This window comes from Chiloscyllium punctatum, chromosome 11 (assembly GCF_047496795.1).
Source record: "Chiloscyllium punctatum isolate Juve2018m chromosome 11, sChiPun1.3, whole genome shotgun sequence".
Lineage (NCBI taxonomy): Eukaryota > Metazoa > Chordata > Chondrichthyes > Orectolobiformes > Hemiscylliidae > Chiloscyllium > Chiloscyllium punctatum.
Window position 1 is genome coordinate 60,461,781 of NC_092749.1, and position 22,686 is coordinate 60,484,466.

A 22,686-nucleotide genomic window follows, 5' to 3' on the forward strand; every position below is an offset into this window, starting at 1 on the left:
GTGGAAGGCAGAAAGGGGTGGGGAGGGAAATATATCCCTGGTGGTGGGGTCCATTTGGAGGTGGCGGAATGGATGATTTGGTTTATGCAAAGGTTGGTAAGGGTGGAAGGTGAGCACCAGGGGCGTTCTGTCCTTGTTACGGTTGGAGGAGTGGAGTCTGAGGGCAGAGGTGCAGGATGTGGATGGTGGATTTGTAAACCCACCAACTCCCACAGCTACCTGGATTACACCTCTTCCCACCCTACCTCCTGCAAAAATGCCATCCTGTATTCCCAATTCCTCCGCCTCCGCGTATCTGCTCCCAGGAGGACCAGTTCCACCACAGAACACACCAGATGGCCTCTTTCTTTAGAGACCACAATTTCCCTTCCCAAGTGGTTAAAGATGCCTTCCAATGCATCTCGTCCACATCCCGCACCTCCGCCCTCAGATCCAAGGCCCCAAGGGATCCTTCCATATCCGCCACAAATTCACCTGCACCTCCACACACATCATTTACTGCATCTGCTGCACCCGATGTGGCATCCTCTATATTGGGGAGACAGGCCACCTACTTGCGGAATGTTTCAGAGAACACCTCTGGGACACCCGGACCAACCAACCCAACCATCCTGTGGCTCAACACTTCAATTCCCCCTCCCACTCCACCAAGGATATGCAGGTCCTTGGACTCCTCCATCACCAGACCATAGCAACACGACAGCTAGAGGAAGAGCACCTCATCTTCCGCCTAGGAACCCTCCAACCACAAGGGATGAACTCAGATTTCTCCAGTTTCCTCATTTCCCCTCCCCCACCTTGTCTCACTCCCAACCCTCGAACTCAGCACCACCTTCCTAACCTGCAATCTTCTTCCTGACCTCTCCACCCCACCCCCACTCTGGCCTATCACCCTCACCTTATCACCCTCACCTTAACCTCCTTTCACCTATCGCACTTCCAACGCCCCTCCCCCAAGTCCCTCCTCCCTACCTTTTATCTTAGCCTGCTGGACACACTTTCCTCATTCCTGAAGAAGGGCTCATGCCCGAAACGTCGATTCTCCTGCTCCTTGGATGCTGCCTGACCTGCTGTGCTTTTCCAGCAACACATATTCAGCTCTATTGTATTATTTTAGCAAGATCTCCTTAATTTTACACTCTACTGTCTGTGAAATAAAGGCCAACATTCCATTAGCCTTTCCTATTTTATGCTGAACTTGGGTGCTATTTTTTTTTGATTCACGCATGAAAACATTCAAAACCTTCTGCAGCTTTGTGCAGTCATTCTCCATTTAAAAGCTATTTTTTAAAACCTCTTCCATTCATCTTACCAAAGTGCATCTCAGGGCTCTTAACCTGCGATCCAAGCACTCACATACTTTACACCTTCTTGGAAGATGGCAAAATCTCTGCGTTGCCTTGTCTTTTTGTTTCTCTCCACCTCAGTCATACCCTACTTATGGCTTGACTTGCGTTTTAGCACAGTCACAAAGCCAGGCAGCTTACCATCATTGTCAGCAGTGATCAGTCAAGGTTGCTGTATGCCACCATGCTACATCAATATCATGCCTGCAGCACATAATCGGCAGCATACACAGAAGATATTGTATGTTTTAACCAAACAGTCATGTCACAAAGTCTAACGTGAGCAGTCCTCATTCAACTGAAGGGAGATAGCCTTCACTCAGAGGGTTTCCAGCACCATAGGTCAAAGGCAGCCTCCATTATCACTCTGGGGGCTTGGGCACAATCAATCGGCTGATTATGATGGGCCCTGGCATTTACGTTTCCAAAGTCCAGAAAATGTGCCATAGATCCCTGTCAGTCCACTGTGTTAACATTCCAGAGAATAAGGTAAGTCAGTCAGAGAAGTTAGGGATCCAGTCCGTTATGTTGACCATCCATCTAAATTGAGCAAAGCAGTGGGCTACTGTCAGTGTTGGGGATCTAAAAGTCAAAGAGGGGTGGGAGGCAACCCGGGGAAGAACATTCTGGGCATTGGAGGCAGCATGCTGGGATGCATAGGGAGCAATAATTGTGAGGGGGGATTTGTAGAATACAATAACTATATAAGGTGGGGAGACAGTAGTGTATCAGAGAATATGGATTACTGCAGTATAGGGTGTCATTAAGAAGCACAATTATCCCAGCCTCAACAAAATGCAGCAAAATGGCAGTCATGACGAAGTTAAACTGTGCAGACAGTGAGGCTCAAGTTATAATGTTGCGAAATGTGGTTGTAATTCAAAGAGGTGTCTCGGAACATGTGGAAGCTGAATACTGATGGACTCGATAGGGATTCCCAGTAACAAAGGAACATAGAGGTTTGGGAGGAACCCCACGATTACCAGACTGAGCCTGCTGCTCAATGTGCCAGTTCGCGACCTGTACTGTCTTCTGTACATATGCGGACTGGAAATGGAAGATAGCTGTGACAACATCTGAAGTGGATGGAGTAGGTGCTATTTTTCTCTTTGAGGACACAAGCTCAACTCATGAGGCAGTTACATGAATCAGGCACTTTGACAGTACAAGGTGAAGCCATCTGTAATAAGCATGCTGTTATTGTGGAATGCATGCTTGGACACTGAGTACTGTCAAGACCCACTATGAAGTTGCTGATATTGAGTGCCACTACTTCTAGGGTCAAAAGGTAAAGATTTAAACAAGAGACTTGCAGTTCTCCAATTTAACCATCCAATGAACGTGGGTTAACTGAAAATACTGACCAGATTTGTGTACTTAACAGGAACCTACTATTTATTAAACGAAATCAATTCTAACCACAAACAAACAAAATAGGCAGGATTAATTTCTAAATCTGCTAGCTTAAGCTCTAACCCCTTCCTAAACCTCTACAAACATATGCGGTGAAGGAAAAATATTGGGAAACACAATTCAATCGCACCAGGATTTGTTGATGTCCCTCTTACTTATTTGAAGTCCTTCTGATCTCCAAATCTAGATACCTCCAATAGGTTCACATTTACTATAATATACGAAAAACCATGTTATTTTGAAGTCCAAGCCTGAAGATGATTCTTGACTTTTCCATCTCTTTGACCAAACTATCTTGATCCCAAATTCAGTATGGCATCAAACGACACAGCAATAAAAGAGTCTTGTATCTAAGTGGCATTTTCTTAGCCATTGCTGTGACCTAATGTGTAAAGATCTTGCAGCCTTTAATCCTGTTGACTGCACAATTAATCTCCCAGAAATGTAAACTAACAATATAACAGAGGCTTTAGACACATACAAAGCTGATAGAGCCTCCTGAATTTCAATGAAAATGATGCCTTGAATATACACAGATGTGTCTAGAGATTAGGGTTTCACCTTCAATTCTAGGATGCTTCCTTCGTAGAAACAGTCACATCATGGCTACAAGAGCTAGGCAGAGGTTGGAAATTCTGTAGCAACTAATTCATATAATAGCTCCCCATAACCTGCCCATTATCCACAAAGATAAAATAAATTTGTGATGGATTAATTTCCACTTACCTGTATGAATGCAGCTTCAAACACACACTACAGTCTTGTACTTGGTTCTCCATTCACCAAATTAAATGTTCATCCTCTCCACCACTAGTGCACAGTATTGGCAGTGTATGCTATGTACAAATAACTAGCATTCCTTCAACTGGACCTTCCAAACACACACCTTTATCATCCACAAAGACAAGGGCAACGGTTACATGGGAAGACTAAAACCTTCAAGTTCCTCTCTGAGTCTCACACTGTCCATACTTGGAACCATATCATATTGTTCATTCAATGTCAGTGGGTCAAAGTCCTAGAACTCTTTCCTAATAGCATACAGGTCTACCTGCCTCCCCTGAATTTCAGCAACTCAAGAAAGCAGCTCGCCATCATCTGTTGTATGTAAAGCCAGGCTGTGCATGAGGTCAAATAACCCTTCACAGTTGTTGGAGTGGGAGGGAAACATGAAAGGTTTCAGGCATAACAATCAGATAACTGAAATTAATATTTGATGCTTCCTATTTACCAGTCTCATAATAAAATTGTTTTTCAAAAAAAAACCTTATGCAGTGCCTTTACACATGTCCCAGGAAATACCAACCAGACAGAGAACTGCAGCTATATATCTGTAACAAACCCAGCAACCACAGTTTCAGTCTGCTGCTATATTGAGACTCACAAGTGAATCCCCAACTAATGCTCATTAACTGAGTACAATTAAACTATAGTTTAATGCAGAGTTGGTCCCCTCCAACTCCATTTCAATTTAATCCCCTCCCCCTGTCCCTATTCCTCCCTTTTGTTATTGTTATGCTGCCTCTGGTGATCAGGGTTTGTGAATTATTCATGTAGTTAGATACACAGATAATTTGGTGGTAGATTGATTAAAACAAAAACACAGTTAACCCATTACATTCCTGCCATCTTGAGTTATGGTTCTTTGCTGTCAACACTTTGGTGTGAATTTTGAAGGGAAAGTGGATCCAGGTTTGGGATGTGAGGAAAGGTAAAATGAGAAAAGTTCACATGTGTTTGGATCGATATTCCATTTCCCCATCTCCTCCTCCAACTTTATCCCGAACCAAGGGTTTTGGATCAGGCATATTTACCTATGACTGATCATGGACCTCTCTGGAGCTAATCTAATGATGCTAACTTCTGTTTCACTGAAAAGGCACAATCAATGACTCCATAAATCATGGAAGTCTGAATTTCCCATCATTCTTAGCCTATGTAACCTGTCCAGTAAATATCCAGATCTTTAGTTGCTATTCAAAGCAAAGTTGACATTTTGCGTCTAAAGCCTGGTCCATCAAAGCAGAAATGACCAAAAAACATCTTCATTTCTAACAAGATGGGTTATCATTTTATCAAAGATCAGAGATTTCACTTTCCTATGTTTGCCTTATCTCTTTCTTCTCTTCACAGTCTTGTTTGAGAAATTATTTTATTAAGTATGACCTGCTGCTTTTTGTTTCCAATCAATATACCATTCCATAGGTAAGGCATCCTACCTGCTCATCAGGCATTGATCATTATCCAGTCACGTCCTACCTGACAATTGAACCACTGAGCCATTTGAAGGTTTCTCTCTCACTGTTACTAAAGCATTCTCTCAGCCTGGCAATTGTTTCTCTAAAGCCTGCTCTCATTTTCTCTGCCATCCTACTATCTTTCTAATGAGACTCTGCAAAGCCGGCTGACTTTTCTTTTTAAGCCTTGGAGCGATTCTAGTTGCTGATGAAGCACTCTGTAGATCCCTTCTAATCTCTATTTGAATGTTAAAGTTGAAAATTTATTGTCATCCAAATTCTGAAAGTTTGTCAAGAAAATAATTTCATCCCTCCCCACTTGGTCTGTATATTACACCAACTGTCTGTTACTAACCCACTACACATCAATGGCCAGAAGTTCAATTGGATGGTACGACATCTGCACGTCAAGCATTTTGTGTTACATCTCCATTCAGGTCTTAATATTCAGAGATGAGCAGGGGCACACACCAAGCTCCCCATCCCAGCACTGCATATTAGAAGGGGAGACAGGATGCTAAATGCACTGACTAAATATCATCAAAGTTGTGGGAGGACAATCAGTACACAAAAGATTGTTTAGCTCCATCAGCAGAATCTGAAACCTGCTGACCTGGCAGCATTGGGGAAAGGAAAACAGCTACAGTCCAGTGGCAAGACCAGCAGTATCACAAAAAGGTCAATGGCATTCACTACTCTGTCAGGTTAAGTGACACAATTTTCTTACCACCGCATACTCAATCTATTTTTGCTCCTGCACCCACCTCAAATCAAGGCTCATGCTCTGTCACTCTCACTATTCCCTCCAACATCTTCCAACACCTGCTCCCGGCCTGCTCCCTCACCCTCTCACACCACAAACCCTGCATTGCTCTCTGCATTGCCTGCTCACTCTGCCCAGGACACCTTGCCACCTTTCCGCACCCTGCATTAGCACCAACAGCTGTGCCACCTCATTCATCTCACTCAATGCTTCCTTCTCTCCCATTACAGGAGAAAATCACCCACAACAGAGACTGAGTCAGGATGGGTGAGATGTGGGGGCGGGGTGGTGGTGGGGGTGCCAACATTAGGCTCCTCATTCTCATTGAGGAGAGAACCCTGGGCCTCACAGGAGAAAATCAGGATCACTCCTGCGGGAACGCCAAAACATCCATGTATCATCAACTGAGTAACTACTACTCTTCATACTACTGCAGTTCTTACGGTAACCCCACTGCAGTGCCATTCATCTCTCACTACGTCTAACCATTGGCACAGATGCATTCTCCCCCTCGTACTAATTCAGTTGCCAGTAGTAATGCACAGTTTTGGTGGCAAAACAGACTACTCCACCAGAAGGCACCATCTTGACCTCTAAGGAAGAGGGATCTGAGGCCTCAGAGGAAAACTTGGCAAGTCTGCCTCCTGTGGCTCCCACTAAATCACATACTGGTCTCAATGGGAATATCAGGTTTAAGTATTTTCCATCACACTGTCTATGACAGCTTCATAACCGGTCAGGGAGGAAATGCCCATTTTGTGCTGGCACTCGGAGGACTGTCAGAAACAAAGCATTTGCTCGGTACAATGGCAGGGGTCGCAGAGAGTTAAGTGGCAGACAAGGACCCTTATAACCAGAGGCTACAGCAGTGCGACAGAGCTATGGAGACCTAGCTGCCTCAAACATTCAATTGCTCACTTCCTTCCAGGGTGAGGTTGGCAGCTGCTGTAGAGAACCAAGTCCAGCTCTTTTTCTCGGCATCTACTGTATACACGCACAGACCTGCACTGCATCACCTCGGCCACTGGGCCTCAGGACCGAAGACATGGCAACAGGGCTTCAGGAAGCCTGATATGCAAACCAAGTGCCCCACCCTCACAAGGAAACAAGACAGTGTCAGGAGAGACCCAATTAGGGAAGGAACCACAAAAAGGTCACTCAGAATTCTCCTCTGAGGATGCTCCAGGTGTGATTGGGCTCTCCACTTCCATCCTGCCTGACCCCCTCTGTACCTTGAAAGTTCAAGCCAAGGTACATCCACTTGCCTTTAGCAAGAAGGCTCTTTGTCATCTGCAGACTTTAAAAAGATATCCTGTCTCAGACATTTTTAATAAAAGTTTTATTTTGTGCCAACCTCTCAGAAACAATACATTATATTTTTTTCAGTTTGAAAAAAAAAATGTCTGTTGACCCATATTCTCTCTTTCTATTCCTAGGTAATTTTGTAGCCCACTGCTGTCAGCGTGAGAAATAAAAGTTCCTTTACAGGCCCAGAACAACTCCGGTGTTGATTGAGAGAAGGAGATTTTCATTAGATTTGTGTTTAAGAGTTGACTTCTTCATAACAAGAAGTTGCAAGATCCTGGTTAACATGAGAGTGAAATGGCAGAAGAAACGTGTGCAGAGGCTGAAGTATAAAAGATGAAAGATGAGACAGACTTTCAGATGAACAATTGCTGAAGGGGCAGTATTGCACAGGCTTTTTTGAATCTTATTTGGTAAATGGACTCTGATGCTTCACTTTCACACTTTTTATGAAGACCAACTATTTGGAGGCTCCTCAGATGGTCATCAGAAGATGTTGTACCTTGGTCTGTTGTACTATGTCTTTTTTTTATTCATTCGTGGAATGAAGGCATCACTGACTGGGCCAGCATTTACTGCCCATCCCTAATTGCCCAGAGGGCAGTTAAGAGTCAACTGCATTGCTGTGGGTCAGGAGTCCAAACCAAGTAAGGAGGGAAGTTTGCTTCCCAAAAGGATGGAAATGAACCAGATGAGTTTTTCAGACAATCAACAATGGATTCATGGTCATCATTAGACTCTTAATTTTAGATTTGTTTCATTGAATTCAAATTCCATCATCTGTCATGGCAGGATTCAAACCCGGGTCCCCAGAACTGGTCTCTAGATTAACAATCCAGTGAAAATACCAGAAGGCCATTACCTCTGCTGTTGCCTTTGTGTATAATAGTTGTGGAACAAAATATGAAAACTGGTGGTCAAGTGATGCAACATTCACCTGAGATCCTTCCTTCTCAATTGTGGATATATTTGTTGAGAGTTAAGAAATATTTTCTTAAGTATCTATTAATGATTTGCCATCATCTTACCTTTTAACCTACTTTGCCCGTCCACTGTAGTCAACTCTGTCCCTATATCTTTGCAATTGCCTTTATTTAAACATGAGACATTAATTTAAAATCCTGATTTCCCACCTTTAAAGTAAATGTGAAATTCTATCACGCCATGATCATTTTTGCCTAGAGGACCATTTACTACAGCACTGATAATTTATCCTCCCTCATGACCAAGTCTAAGTATCTTGTCCTGTGAATGGTTTCAGAATGTACTGTTCTAAGAAACTGTTCTGAGTGCAGTCTATGAACTCATCTTCTGTCAAAATTGTTTCTCTAATTCATGGGGAAATATGCACACCCGTGATAACTGTAGGACCTTCCTCACAATAATTTTGTGATTCATACTTTGTTTTACAGAATAACTGCTGTTAGCTTATAAATTAAAGATTGCACCCTCTCACCCTCTTATGTTCACCTAAATTGTTTCCTGATCTTGATAATCTAAATCAAGATAATTTCTCACCACTCAGCTGATCATCTACTATCAACAGAACTACCTCACCTCATAGGAACATAGAAACAGGAGTAAGACTTTCAATACATGTAGCTTGTCCCAGTATTTAAAACAATCATGGCTATTGAACATTTCACCTATCTCCATAACCATGTAATTAAAAATCTATCAATCTAATTTAAAACACTCAAAGACTGAGCTTCCACAGTCCTCTAAGGTAGACAATTCTAATGATTCACAACTCATTAAGTAAAATAATTTTTCCTCATCTCAGACCAAAGGAATATCTCCCTATTTTTAAATCGTGCCCTTGCTTTTTGACTCTGCAAGCAGAAGAAAGATCTTTTCTGAATTTGCACTCGGTGTCTGTGAGATCATCTCTCAGTCTTTGAAACTCTCAAGAATGCAGGCCCAGTTTGTCTAATCTCTCTTCATAGAACAATCTCATCATTCCAGGAACAATTCTGGTGAACCTTTGTTGCACTCTCAATGACAATAACATCTTTCCTGGGAAAAAGAGACTAAACTGCACACACTACTCCAGGCGCAGTCGAGCCACTCTTATAATTGATGCAAGACTTCATTACTCTCTCATTCACATTCTGTTGCAATAAAGGCTAGCATTCTGTCAGCCATCCTAATAGTTTCCTGTACCTGCAGGCTAGTCTTCAATGACTTATTGACTTAGACATCTAGGTACATTTGTATTGACATTTTCCAACCTCTTATGATTTAAGATATACCATGCATGTCTGTTTTTCCTGTCAAGGTAGATAACATCTAATTTTATCACATTAAATTTCAGCCACCATATTTATATCTAATCAGTAAAATTATGCAAATCCTCCTGAAGCTACTTTGTGTCTTCCTTACAACACCTGACTTTGTCTCATCCACAAATTTGGAATTTTTACATTTAGTTCCCACCCCTAAGTCACTGACATAGATTATGAACTGCGAGAGCTCAAGTACTGATCGTAATGGTACCCCACTAGGTAAACCAATAATTTAACCAATTATTAACGCATACATTAATATCAATCCCACGTTTTAATCTTTCAAACCTGTGAAGGAATTCCTGTGAGGGAATTTATCAAAAGACTTCTGAAAATCTAAGTATGTTATGGCTATTCTCTATCAATTTTGCATGCTGCATCTTTATAAAACTCTGAAAAGCTCATCAAACACAATTTCCCATTCACAAATCCATGGTGACTATGCCTGATTAAATCATTATCAATCATTATCAATCACTTATCCTATCCTTTATAATAGAGTCCAGCATTTCCCCACTGCTGCTTATGGCTAACAGATCTTTAGTGGTTTCATGGAATCGTAGAATCCCTTCAGTGTAGAAGCAGGCCATTCAGTCCATCAAGTCCATATTAACTCTCCAAAGACCAATGCACCTCGACCAAACCCCCTACCATGCCCTTATAACCTCGCATTTCCTATGGCTAACATACCTAGCCTGCACATCCCAGGACACCATGAGCAATTACAATGGCCAATTCATCTAACCTGCACATCTTTGGACTGTGGGAGGAAACTAGAGCACCTGAAGGAAACCAACACAGGCACAGGGAGAAGATGCAAACTCCATGCAGTCACCCGAGGTAAGAATCAAACCCAAGTCCCTGGTGCTGTAAGGCAGCAATGCTAACCACTGAGCCACCACACCATCTGGTTTTACTTGGTTTCTTGTGAGCATTTTTCTTATATAACGAGCTGATATTTGCTCTCTCCCAATCCACAGGCACTATTCCAGATCTATAGAATTTTGAAACATAATTAATAATGCATTAACTATGTCTATAGCCACCTACGTCCACATTCTAAGATGAAGAACATCATGTCCTGGGGTATATCAACATTCAGCATCATTAATTTCTTCTGTACAATCTCCTCATTGATTCTAATTTCTTTCAAATCTTCATTTTTCCTTACCATTTGGATTAATACTTCTTGGAGATATTTCTTCCTGAAATATTGAATACTCTTGAATATTTCATTCCCAGTTTTGGACATCTTACAATCATATTTCTGTATTGGCTAGCATTCCCATTCATTTTAACAGTGCCATTGATTCATTTATATTGCTATGAATGTTGCATGAATTCAGATAAAGAGCCTTGAATCTTTCTCTTTTCCAAATTTCCCCCATTGGACCCTATTTGCAGATTCACTCTGTCTCTTCCTGTCAAGTTCTGGCCCTCTTTCCTGAGAACACCTTGTCCTTTCTCATTAACTTCAAAACTCTCCTTACGTAAGCTGTCCTCCTGGCTTTACTATTTAGTTAAAAGCTCCCATCTATGATGACTCTATGATGGGGCAGCACGGTGGCACAGTGGTTAGCAGTGCTACCTCACAGCGCCGGAGACCTGGGTTCAATTCCCACCTCAGGCGACTGACTGTGTGGAGTTTGCACGTTCTCCCCGTGTCTGCGTGGGTTTCCTCCGGGTGCTCCGGTTTCCTCCCACAGTCCAAAGATGTGCAGGTCAGGTGAATTGGCCGTGCTAAATTGCCTGTAGTGTTAGGTAAGGGGTAAATGCAGGGTTATGGGTGGGTTGCGCTTCGGCGGGTCAGTGTGGACTTGTTGGGCCGAAGGGCCTGTTTCCACACTGTAATGTAATCTAAAAAAAAACTTTACTCCAAATTATATAATTTGCGAGGACATTGGTCCCGGAGCAGTTCAAGTGAAGGCTAATTTCAAATTGCAGCCTCAAGAATCACAGGATCTATGTTCCTGAAACCGAGAAATGTCTAGATCAGTTAGTGATTCCAATGTGGAAGCATTGACTTCTGACCTCCAAGGGTCAGGGCGTTTAAGAATCATAGAATCTTATAGTGTGAAAGCAGGCCAATCAGCTCCTCAAATCCACACCAACCCTCCGAATAGCATGCCATCCATTACCCTACTCCTGTAACCCTGCATTCCACAGGTTAATCCACCTAGCCAGCATATCACTGAACACCATGGACAGTTAAACCTGCACATCTTTGGACTGTGGGAGGAAACTGGAGCACCCAGAGGAAACCCATGCAGACAAAGGGAGAATGTGCAAATTCCACACAGCTAGTTACCTGAGGGTGGAATTGAACACAAGCTCCCTGGTGCTGTGAGCCACTGTCACCTTGTCCAAACAGTAATAGGATCTCTCTTCTGTGTGTTTTGGTGCTGCTACGTTTGAGAGTAAGTACAATCTGCTGACTGTTATCATGCGGTCATCACCAGGAGCCAACACAGATAGTGTGGCAAAAAAATTCTGTCCTCATCATCCTGCTTTAATTGCTGTACACAACTTAGGTGAACATTCGATTTGGCCTCCTCAGATGCTTGTTCACATAAGTGGAAAGAGAGATGGCCTGTCTGTTGGTACTTTAGCAGTGGTAATGCGACTTGTGAAAGTGTCCTTCTCTGATTGAGAGCACCAAGAAACAGATCACTTCAGTCCTTAGGGGATCATGATATTGTAGTGCAGCCAAATACCACAGATAACCCTGGCCCTCACGTAGCAACTAACTGGAGTATCTGAATCAGTTTAATAACAATGCTAAATGGCAATGCAAGAATGCTACAATGAATAAATATTAATGTATCCAAAGTACAATGAAACATGTATTGTAAATATTAATGCGGACAGTAAAACTACTGTGATATTAGGTCCAGTTTTCCGGAGTATGTCAGCTTTTTGATTGGATTCTTTGCTTCTGTGTTCTTGGAAGATTTCATTTCAAGATGAATTTCAATGAGAATGATAGCTGTTTGCATAGAAAGGAAATAAAGTGCTGAGACAGTGCAAGGCATTTCATCAGTGAAAGCAAGATGAGTGTGCAATGGCAAATTTAGGGATTGAGGCATCCCCAGTGAAAGATGATAATAAATCTTGCACAGGGTGGAACAGGAGTGGCAGACTGGCATGTGGGATGCTGTGGGACTTATTGCCCAGAAGCTGAAACAGTGGAGTGATCATGCGACTTTCTCCATGCACAGTTTCTTGGCTGCCATGGAGATACTGGCTAAACAGTCTCAGGGTCTACAAACACCCATACTCTATCAGCCCAGCATGGGTCCTCAGGACTGAAGACATGAAGAAAGGGGGTCAGGGTATCTGGTAAGCACTCACAGAGTCATATACAGCATGGAAACAGACCCTTTGGTCCAACCTGTCCATGCTGACCAGATATCTAACCCAATACTGTCCCACCTGCCAGCACCTGGTCCATATCCCTCCAAACCCTCCCTATTCGTATGCCCATCTAAATGCCACTTACCAGCCTCCACCATTCCACTGGCGTTCATTCCACACACATACTACCCTCTGTGTGAAAAAGTTGCCCCTTAGGTCTCTTTTATATCTTTCCCCTCTCACCCTAAACCTATACCCTCTAGTTCTGGACTCCCCAACCCCAGGGAAAAGACTTTGTCCATTTACTCTATCCATGCCTCTTATAATTTTGTAAACCTCTATAAGGTCAACCCTCAGCCTCCGACCCTCCAGGGAAAACATCTCCAGCCTGTTCAGTCTCTCCCTGTATCTCAAATCCTCCAACCCTGACAACATCCTTGTAAATCTTTTCAAGTTTCACAACATCTTTCCAATCGGAAGGAGACCAGAATTGCATGCAATATTCCAACAGTGGCCTAACCAATGTCCTGTACAGCAGCAATATGACCTCTCAACTCCTGTACTCAATGCCCTGACCAATAAAGGAAAGCATACCAAACACCTTCTTCACTATCCTATCCACCTATTTTCAAGGAGCTATGAACCTGCACTCCAAGGTCTCTTTGTTCAGCAACAATCCCTAGGACCTTACCATTCAGTGTATAAGTCCTGCTAAGATTTGCTTTCCTAAAATGCAGCACCTCACATTTATCTGAATTAAACTCCACCTGCCACTTCTTGGCCCATTGACCCATCTGGTCCAGATCCTGTTGTAATCTGAGGTAACCATCTTCACTGTCCACTACGCCTCCAATTTTGGTGTCATCTGCAAACTTGCTAACTGTACCTCTTACGCTTGCATCCAAATCATTTATGTAAATGACAAAAAGTAGAGGGCCCAGCACCAAGCCTTGTGACACTCCACTGGTCACAGGCCTCCAGTCTGAAAAACAGCCCTTCACCACCACCCTGTCTTCTACCTTTGAGCCAGTTCTGTATCCAAATGGCTAGTTCTCCCTATATTCCGTCAGATCTAACTTTGCTAATCAGTCTCCCATGGGGAACTTTGTCGAACGTCATACTGAAGTCCATATAGATCACATCTACCGTTCTGCCCTCATCAATCCTCTTTGTTACTTATAGAGTCATAGAGATTTACAGCATGAAAACAGACCCTTCAGTCCAACCCGTCCATGCTGATCAGATATCCCAACCCAATCGAGTCACACATGCCAGCACCTGGCCCATATTCCTCCAAACCCTTCCTATTCATATACCCATCCAAATGCCTCTTAAATGTTGCAATTGTACCAGCCTCAACCACATCCTCTGGCAGCTCATTCCATACACGTATCACCCTCTATGTGAAAAAGTTGCCCCTTAGGTCTCTTTTAAAAGACTTTGTCTATTTATTCTATCCATGCCCCTCATAATTTTGTAAACCTCTATAAGATCACCCCTCAGCCTCCGATGCTCCAGGGAAAACAGCCCCAGCCTGTACAGCCTCTCCCTGTAGCTCAGATCCTCCAACCCTGGCAACATCCTTGTAAATCTTTTCTGAATCCTTTCAAGTTTCACAACAGCTTGAGACATGATTTCCCACACACAAAGCTATGTTGACTATCCCTAATCAGTTCTTGCCTTTCCAAATACATTACATCCTGTCCCTCAGGATTCCCTCCAACAACTTGCCCACCACCGACATCAGGCTCACTGGTCTATAGTTCCCTAGCTTGTCTTTACCGCCCTTCTTAAACAGTTGCACCATGTTTGCCAATCTCCAGTCTTCCGGCACCTCACCTGTGACTATCGATGATACAAATATCTCAGCAAGAGGCCCGGCAATCACTTCTCTAGCTTCCCACAGAGTTCTCGGGTACACCTGATCAGATCCTGGGGATTTATCCACCTTTAACCATTTCAAGACATCCAGCACTTCTTCCTCTGTAATATGGACATTTTGCAAGATGTCACCATCTATTGTCCAACAGTCTATATCTTCCATATCCTTTTCCACAGTAAATACTGATGCAAAATGCTCATTTAGTATCTCCCCCATTTTCTGTGGCTCCACACAAAGGCTGCCTTGCCGATCTTTGAGGGGCCCTATTCTCTTCCTAGTTACCCTTTTGTCACTCCTTCCTCACAAGGAGACAGTTGCATCCAATCAGAGGGCCCACCACATGGAACAAATCAGACATTTCCCTTCAGCACATTCCCACAATGGCTGAGACCTCCACCTTTGCCTACCAACCCCTCTCTGAGCTTTGGAGGTTTGAGCTGAGAATGGTCAACTTGGCCCTGGCAAGTATCCCTCAGTGTGTTTGTCTCATCCATACACAAGTCACCCCAGGATCACCTTCAGGACCAATGACTGGTGCTGAGCATTCTCCCTCCATCCCAGCTGTGGACCCAGCGAGTGCACTAAGACAGAGTGGACAAAAAATTCTTGAAGGCAATTTCATGGCTTGGGTGACAATGCACAGCTGACCAATGTATTAGGAGCTCTGTGTCCTGCGTAGTGCAGGCGTCTGTGTGCAATGTTCTTCCTCTTCACAAGCTGTAACTTCAATGTGCCCTGCAATCCCCTTTCTCCGAGATTGAATCATTTACCCCTGCTGCTCAAAGGGTAGTCACAGTGTGCTTTATTCCCTAGTCCATACTTTCGATTTCCAACATGATAGAAAACAGACAGTTCGGGCTCTTCGACCAGGAGCTGACAGCCTCCACCTCAGTGAGACCTCAAACATTCAATCCCCTGCTGGTAACCCTTTCTGTAAACTCCATAGGCTTTCAACCTCCCCAGGATCACTCCAGTCTACATGAGCCTGAACCTGCTCACCTATCCCAACCAGCCCCTGGCCTAAGAGATAATAGACAATAGGTGCAGGAGTAGGCCATTCTGCCCTTCGAACATGCACCACCATTCAATATGACCATGGCTGATCATCCTTAATCAGTATCCTGTTCCTGCCTTATCTCCATAACCCTTAATTCCACAATTTGAGAGCTCTACCCAACTCTTCCTTAAATGAATCCAGAGACTGGGCCTCCACTGCCCTCTGGGGCAGAGCATTCCACACAGCCACCACTCTCTGGGTGAAGAAGTTTCTCCTCATCTCTGTCCTAAATGATCTACCCCGTATTTTTAAGCTGTGTCCTCTGGTTCAGCACTCACTCATCAGCGGAAACATGTTTCCTGCCTCCAGAGTATCCGATGCTCCAGGGAAAACAGCCCCAACCTGTTTAGCCTCTCCCTGTAGCTCAGATCCTCCAACCCTGGCAACATCCTTGTAAATCTTTTCTGAACCCTTTCAAGTTTCACAACATCTTGAGACATGATTTCCCATACACAAAGCCAGGTTGACTATCCCTAATCAGTTCTTGCCTTTCCAAATACATGTACATCATAATAATTTATATGTCTCAATCAGATTCCCTCTCAGTCTTCTAAACTCAAGGGTATACAAGCTCATGCCAAACTCAAAGCCAAGCCAAATGCTCCTCGCCTTTAAGGCCAAGCTGCTCCTGACTGTAAATGAGCACTGCCCTCCCTCTGAATGAAGCCCTTCCCATCCATACCTTACCATATCCCCACTCTCCTTGTAGATACTGTTGCCCTCTTCAGAGATGTCATCCCACTGTCCCTCAGTGTATAGCACCCAGTCCTAAAGAGTAACTTGTCAAATTTCCTTTGTATGTTGGAGGCTCCTCTTGTCTGCCTCTCTTTCCCCATTGTTTCTGCCGATGTACGCTATCGCCTGATCATATCTTAACACTTTTAGTGACCTAACTGGACAGCCTGGTCCAGACATATCCAGACCCTTGAGTGTTGTCTATACATTACCATGACCACATTTGCTGTAACCTCCAGATTGCCCATGGTCCACTCCCCTGACTGCAGAGGCAGGAATCCCACGATGAAGACCACCCCGAGTAGATGTCTGATCAAGGACAATTCCATGGACTGGTATCGAAAATTGCCTTTGACTAACTACGCCGGGACCCCTGACTGATGGGTGCCTCCATGGGTTAGTAGTGTGATGGGCTGGGGAGTGATGAACGAGACCAACTGAAGGAAGATGCTGCAAGCAATAGTGAGAGTGGCAGAGAACAAACCTTTGTGGGAGGTGGGTGAAATAGCAGAGATGGAGTGAGTGTGCAGTATCAGAGTGTGGCACTTACCTTCGTAGTGCAGAGAAGATCATTGATCTTCTTGAGGCACTGTTGGCTGCATCGCCAGATGGCATAGTGACCTTTTAAATATGGGGCAAGCACCATGATGGCTTTTCAAGAGATATCCAGTGAGTGGTGAGTTCTTCTGGGATCGATGCACAGCAAGATTGGGCTAGAATCAGATGGGAGGGATGCCAAAGGGGAGGGCTAGGTAGTCAATGAACTGTCTTTGGTAGGATATAGTGAGAGATCTTACTAGGTCTTGCAGTGCAAAATCCTTCAAGAAAGTGTCGGTCAATAAAACGTAAAATTCAACCCATTGTAATACAGTGGTATACATTTTTATGATGAGGTAATTTGCAAGTACAGCTTTGTTAATTGTTGCATGGTGCTTTATATTTTATTTAGAAACAAGGAGAGCTGCATGTCTTTTATAGTTGAGGATATATTTTGTAAGCCTTTCCAACTCGGAGCCTTGTTTGGTGGACACACACAGGTCAGCACATTCAGAATGCTGCTCTTGATTTTACAGTCATTAATTACAACTGATTTAATTTTAATCATTGGAAACTCAGTTGCACACAACAGCTCACAGATGAGCAGTCAATTGGTAAAATGTACTGAAGAACCGTTCAGCTGTGTGCTTTAGTCTCCCTCATGGGAAATTCAAAAAATGCAAGAATTAGAGAGGGGCAAAATGAGCATTGGAGCAGATAAGTGCTAACTGGCCAAGAATTTTTCATGGAAGCTGAATTAGACCATATATTCAAGCATATTGAAAACCTGAAGTAATTAGAATCCATTTTTACTTCTATTAAAATAAACAGCAAAATATTTTTAATATTCACTCATGGGCTGTGAAGGTCTTTGAGAAGTTGGGCAGATGTGTCTCTTATTAATTGCCCTTGTGAGGCTGGTGGTGAGTTGCTGCAGCCTGTGTGGAATAGATACAATCACAATGCTTTTAGAAAGGGAGGTATGGAGGGACTCGACCCAGTGACAGTGAAGGGACAGGGAAATGGTAACGTTGTAGTCATGATACAGAACTCATGAACTGGAAGGCTCGAGCTATGGTGTGTTCAGAGGAGCATAAAATCCATGGAAATTTCAATGTATTTAAAATCATGAAACATCTGGAATAGAAAGTTCACTTCAATGATAATGATTATGAAATGATTGGTTTGTTGTAAAACCCATCTGTTTTTTTAATGGCCTGAAAGAAAGGAAATCTGCTGTCCTGGCCTGATCTGGCCTAGGTGTGACTCCAGAGCCTCAATAATGTTTGAGTTTTAACTGCCTTCTGACAAAACCCGAGTAACCCATTCTGCCATATCAAACTACTGCAAACATTTAAAATAGAATAAAACCAGATATAAATGATCTAGGCACTTCAAAACGAAACCCTGCCCTGTCAACCCTGCAAAGCTTTTCTCATTAATATGTGGTCACATGTGGCAAAAGTATTAGAGTTTCCCCATAGTCCAAGGGCATTGTCATATTCATCAAATCATAACTTACAGTCAAGGTCCAAATTCCCTTCAACACAATCCCTGACAGGACAGATCCAGCAGATTTCAAAGCACTGTTGGTGCAGTTAACAATGCCGTTGGACCCTGTTAAGTCTCCTAGTATTGAGTCACCTTTGAGCAAGGGAACATCCTGCTGATAAGCACAAACCACATCCCCTCCACCACCTCAGCTGATGAATCAATGCTCCTGCACGTTGAAAGAAGCAATTACAGTGGCAAAGATATAGAATATACTTCAGATGGAGCTTCACTGTCCATCACGAGGAGTTACTCAGAATGACAGCACTCATTGCTTGTTAAAGGTATAGTTAACAGCCCAATGCACCTCATCAATATTCCATATTCCACCTCATCAAATTCACCAAACAGCCTCAATGCCGGGAAGGCTTGACATGGAAACTAAAGCATACCCGTGACAGATTCAACTTACTGTTTGCTCTAAACAAGCTCTATTTTGGAAAATGGCATCAAAGCTTCAGGGTTACTCCTTGGAAATCAGCCACATGCACCCACCCAGATCCATAGGCATAGTGCAGACTCTAAGAACCCTCATGTCTCATTTCCAATCCAATTACTGTACTTCAATGCTGCACGTCAGGCTGCACAGACAACTATCATTATAGTAATGTTGTTGCAAGGTCATTGTGCTCTCAGGGACATACACACCAACTCATGGACTGGTCCAGGCTGTATCTCTGTCTCTTACTCACTGAGTGTATACTGTATCTGCTAATCCCTCAACCAAATATATCAGGCTCATATTGTCACTCTCTTTCCTTACTGTTTACTGCAGGTACAATGCCAAGGAACTTGTCATAGTTGTGATGAAGCTGCTTCTTTAACAAGGTTATGCTGCCCTTGCCTTTTTTTTCAGAGAGGTATAAATAACAGACTCTGAGAAATCTGGGGTGGAAGGGGTTTTGGGCCAAGTTGATCATAGCTAGAGATACTGTCTCAGGCAGAAGGCTTTCAAGTTTAAAAAAAACATTTGTACAATGAAAGGGAAATGGCCAGTTCTCCCAGCTCAACTTTTTGCGGGCTTGGTTTGGTATTTAGCAAGAGTGTGGAAAAGCTGCTGGACTCAAAGAAGCAGGTCCAGGCTTGTACTCTCTCTCTCTAACTTCCATCCTGTAAGAACCTGCATTTGATTTTACCTTTTGTGCCAAGGGATGTTTATGGGAATTGTTGCAAATATTTGGAACAGCATCATTAAGTCGGGATGATCTGTTGGGTTATCACAGAGGTTAAGTTATTCAGTATTCTGTTTTCTATTGTTTGTGCTTAATTCAGTAACCTTGTAAATAAATTCTGTTTTGTTCAAAATTAAGGCAAGTGGCATCTCTCCTGGAATATCCCACTTTATATCTGCTTATAACAACTAGCAAAGTTAGGGTCTGGGCTACCTTGTTGAAATGTTTTGAGGAGGTCTGGCCTACTCCATAACATAGTCATCAGTCACCTTCAGTCAATTCAAGTAGCTTGGGCCTTGCCCAATGGATCCCAGCAGAGTAAGTCCAGGGCAGCATCTGGTACTACTACAAGTTCTGCTTGGTATGGTCAGAATCGGGATTTTTTCCTCATAAAGGGTGAGAAGTTGAAGGAAGGGCTGCACATCACCCACCTTGAGCCCTTCTGTCCTTTCATGGACAGTTTTCCTTGGAGAGTGAGAGAGACAGTTATTCAATGAGAAAGTGGGAGGCACTGCTGTTACTGTTGGTGCAGGTGGGTAGGTGTCCCAGATGAATGTGTACACACTGCAGAGGCAATGCAGGGTTAGTGATGTTGGGGGTTTGAGTGGTGACAGTGAGTGGTGAAGATGTTTCAGGCAACAGTGAGAGTGGTAGGGGATGGATCTTGGTAGGCGGTGGGTACAATAGCTGAGAAAGAGTGAGTATGAGGTATCAGAGAATAGATGGTGGCTCTTAGATAGAGTGGACAAAGACATTGATCTTCTTCCTACAGTGCTGGGCATTCGTCCGGGTGGCTGAGAGTGCTTAGGGAGCAACCTTGGAGATGGCTGGCATGGTTTGATGAGTGACCTCCTCTGCTGGTCCTGGGAGTGGAGGAAATCCCACATCAGCATCATCCCATTCAGCAGGACCTCTAGGTCCCTGCCCACAACGCAGGGTAGAAATTCCCTGCTTGCCATTTCCAGAGCAAATATCTGTAACCACAGAGTGACTGTTGGACAGGGAGCTCTCCGCACTTTTGAAGATGGCAGGAGTACAAGAGTTTCTGGTATATCTACTGCGTACCAAGTTATTGCAGAGGGGCTATGTGGTTTGATAGGGCAGATTTTGGTTATGAGAAATGCCATTGTGACAATAGTAGTTATAAATCAGGTCAATTTGGTTAGAAAGGGAGGAAGAACTTATTAATCTTCGTGGGAACAAATCCTCCACTTAACTCAACACAACCATGACTTTGCCATAAAGAAGGTTCAGCTCAATGTTGTATAATTGCTCTTATAGTAGCAATCCCAATAACCAAATAATTGACAGTAATATTACTTTGTATTCAACCATTTAGACCATTGTAACTTGATCAGTTCCTCATTTCAATTAAGAGCTGAATTTTGTCAGAGACTATTACTCTGTCATTGATCTAACCACACTATACCATAAGATGGTTTTCATAGAATTGTATGTAAATAGCTAACTCAGCAGAAGACAGAGATGAATTGATTATGTGACACATCAGGATCAATTGAGATCAAACAACCTACACAATAGTAGTTAATTAATCTATATGGATCCAAAAACCAAAGGAAAGCATATGGGGATCATGCCTTAGAAGCAGACAATTAAAAACATTTCAAGACTATATATCATAGCTTTATAGAATCAAAAAAAAGGAGGCCTTTAAAATCAATGCCACTGTACAAGATCTTTGGAAGACATTTCCCCTGTTTAATTGCCTATATTTTTATTTTTCAAGAACATTTTCAATTTCTTTGTGCAAGTTAATATTGAATTTGCTGCCATCACCCATTCAGATAGTGAATTCCAGATCATTACAACTTGCAAAATTAAAAATATTCTCTTAATTTCCCTCCTGGACTTTTGCACATTATCTTAAATTTGTCACCTCTACTTATTGTCCTTCCTACCAGTGGGAACACATCAGTGTAAATGGAAAGTAGAAAACCTCGACATTCGTGATTTTGCTTTTTGTTTTGAAAATGAAGTGCAAGGAAGCCATCTAAAGGTTATATCATTTAAAAGCTTCAAAAGCTATCAGCAAAGAAATATGATTTCATTTATCAAGGATAATAAGCTAAATAAGTAGATAATTTAGAACAAAATTTGGAAAATTTTAAGTCCCACCTCCAAATGTGATGACTATGAAGCAGTGTTTTAGCACATCCAAACAAGTTAATAAAATTTTTTTACAATTTCAAAGATATTATTAATAAGCGATTTTTAAGAGGAGTGGTGAGGTTCCTTAGGACTGAATGAAGATCTACAAGTATGGGAGTGCAGAAGGACTGGTGAAGATGCCAAGTGATATTTTGCAGTAGTATTTAGCAAGGAAGAGAATTTTGCCAAAAGTACAGTGAACACAGAGGTTGCCATGATGTTGGTTAAGATAAACCAGGTAAAGAGGAGATACTAGAAAGATTGGTGGCATTTTAACTAAACCTGTGGATGGGATGCAACCTTTTTTTGTTGAGGGAATTAAGGATTTAAATTGCAGAGGTGCAAGTCCCAATCTCCCAGTTCTCCTTTGCTACAGCGTTGATGTAAAAAGGACTAGAGAACTGTAAATTTTTTACTCTCATTCCAGATAAAGGAAACAAATGAACTTGGCAATAACAAGCAAGACAGTTCTGATAAGAAACAATAATCTGGGAAAAATTAATTAGAGTGGATGAATTGAGTCAGCACATATTAGTTAAATGTAGATCGTGTTTGAATAATTTGACATTTGGATGAGGCAAATGAAAAAAGTTCAGTAACTACTGTGGAGAGAGATTTCACATTGATGTTCGACAAAGTAACACACACTAGAGTCCTGCACCAGTTGTGTTTATCTTAATGGACTGCCCTTGTCAATCTTGCCCCTCACTAGCGATGTGGTGACCCTCATCTTAAATCAACACCAATCATCTTTGTTTAAGGAGACAGCAGCCCTATGGGTTGGTAAGACTATAATGACAGATTATCAACAGTTACAACCATAGGAATCAAAGAGGAAAAGTGGCATATGTAGAAGATTGGCTAAAATTGAAAAAGATGA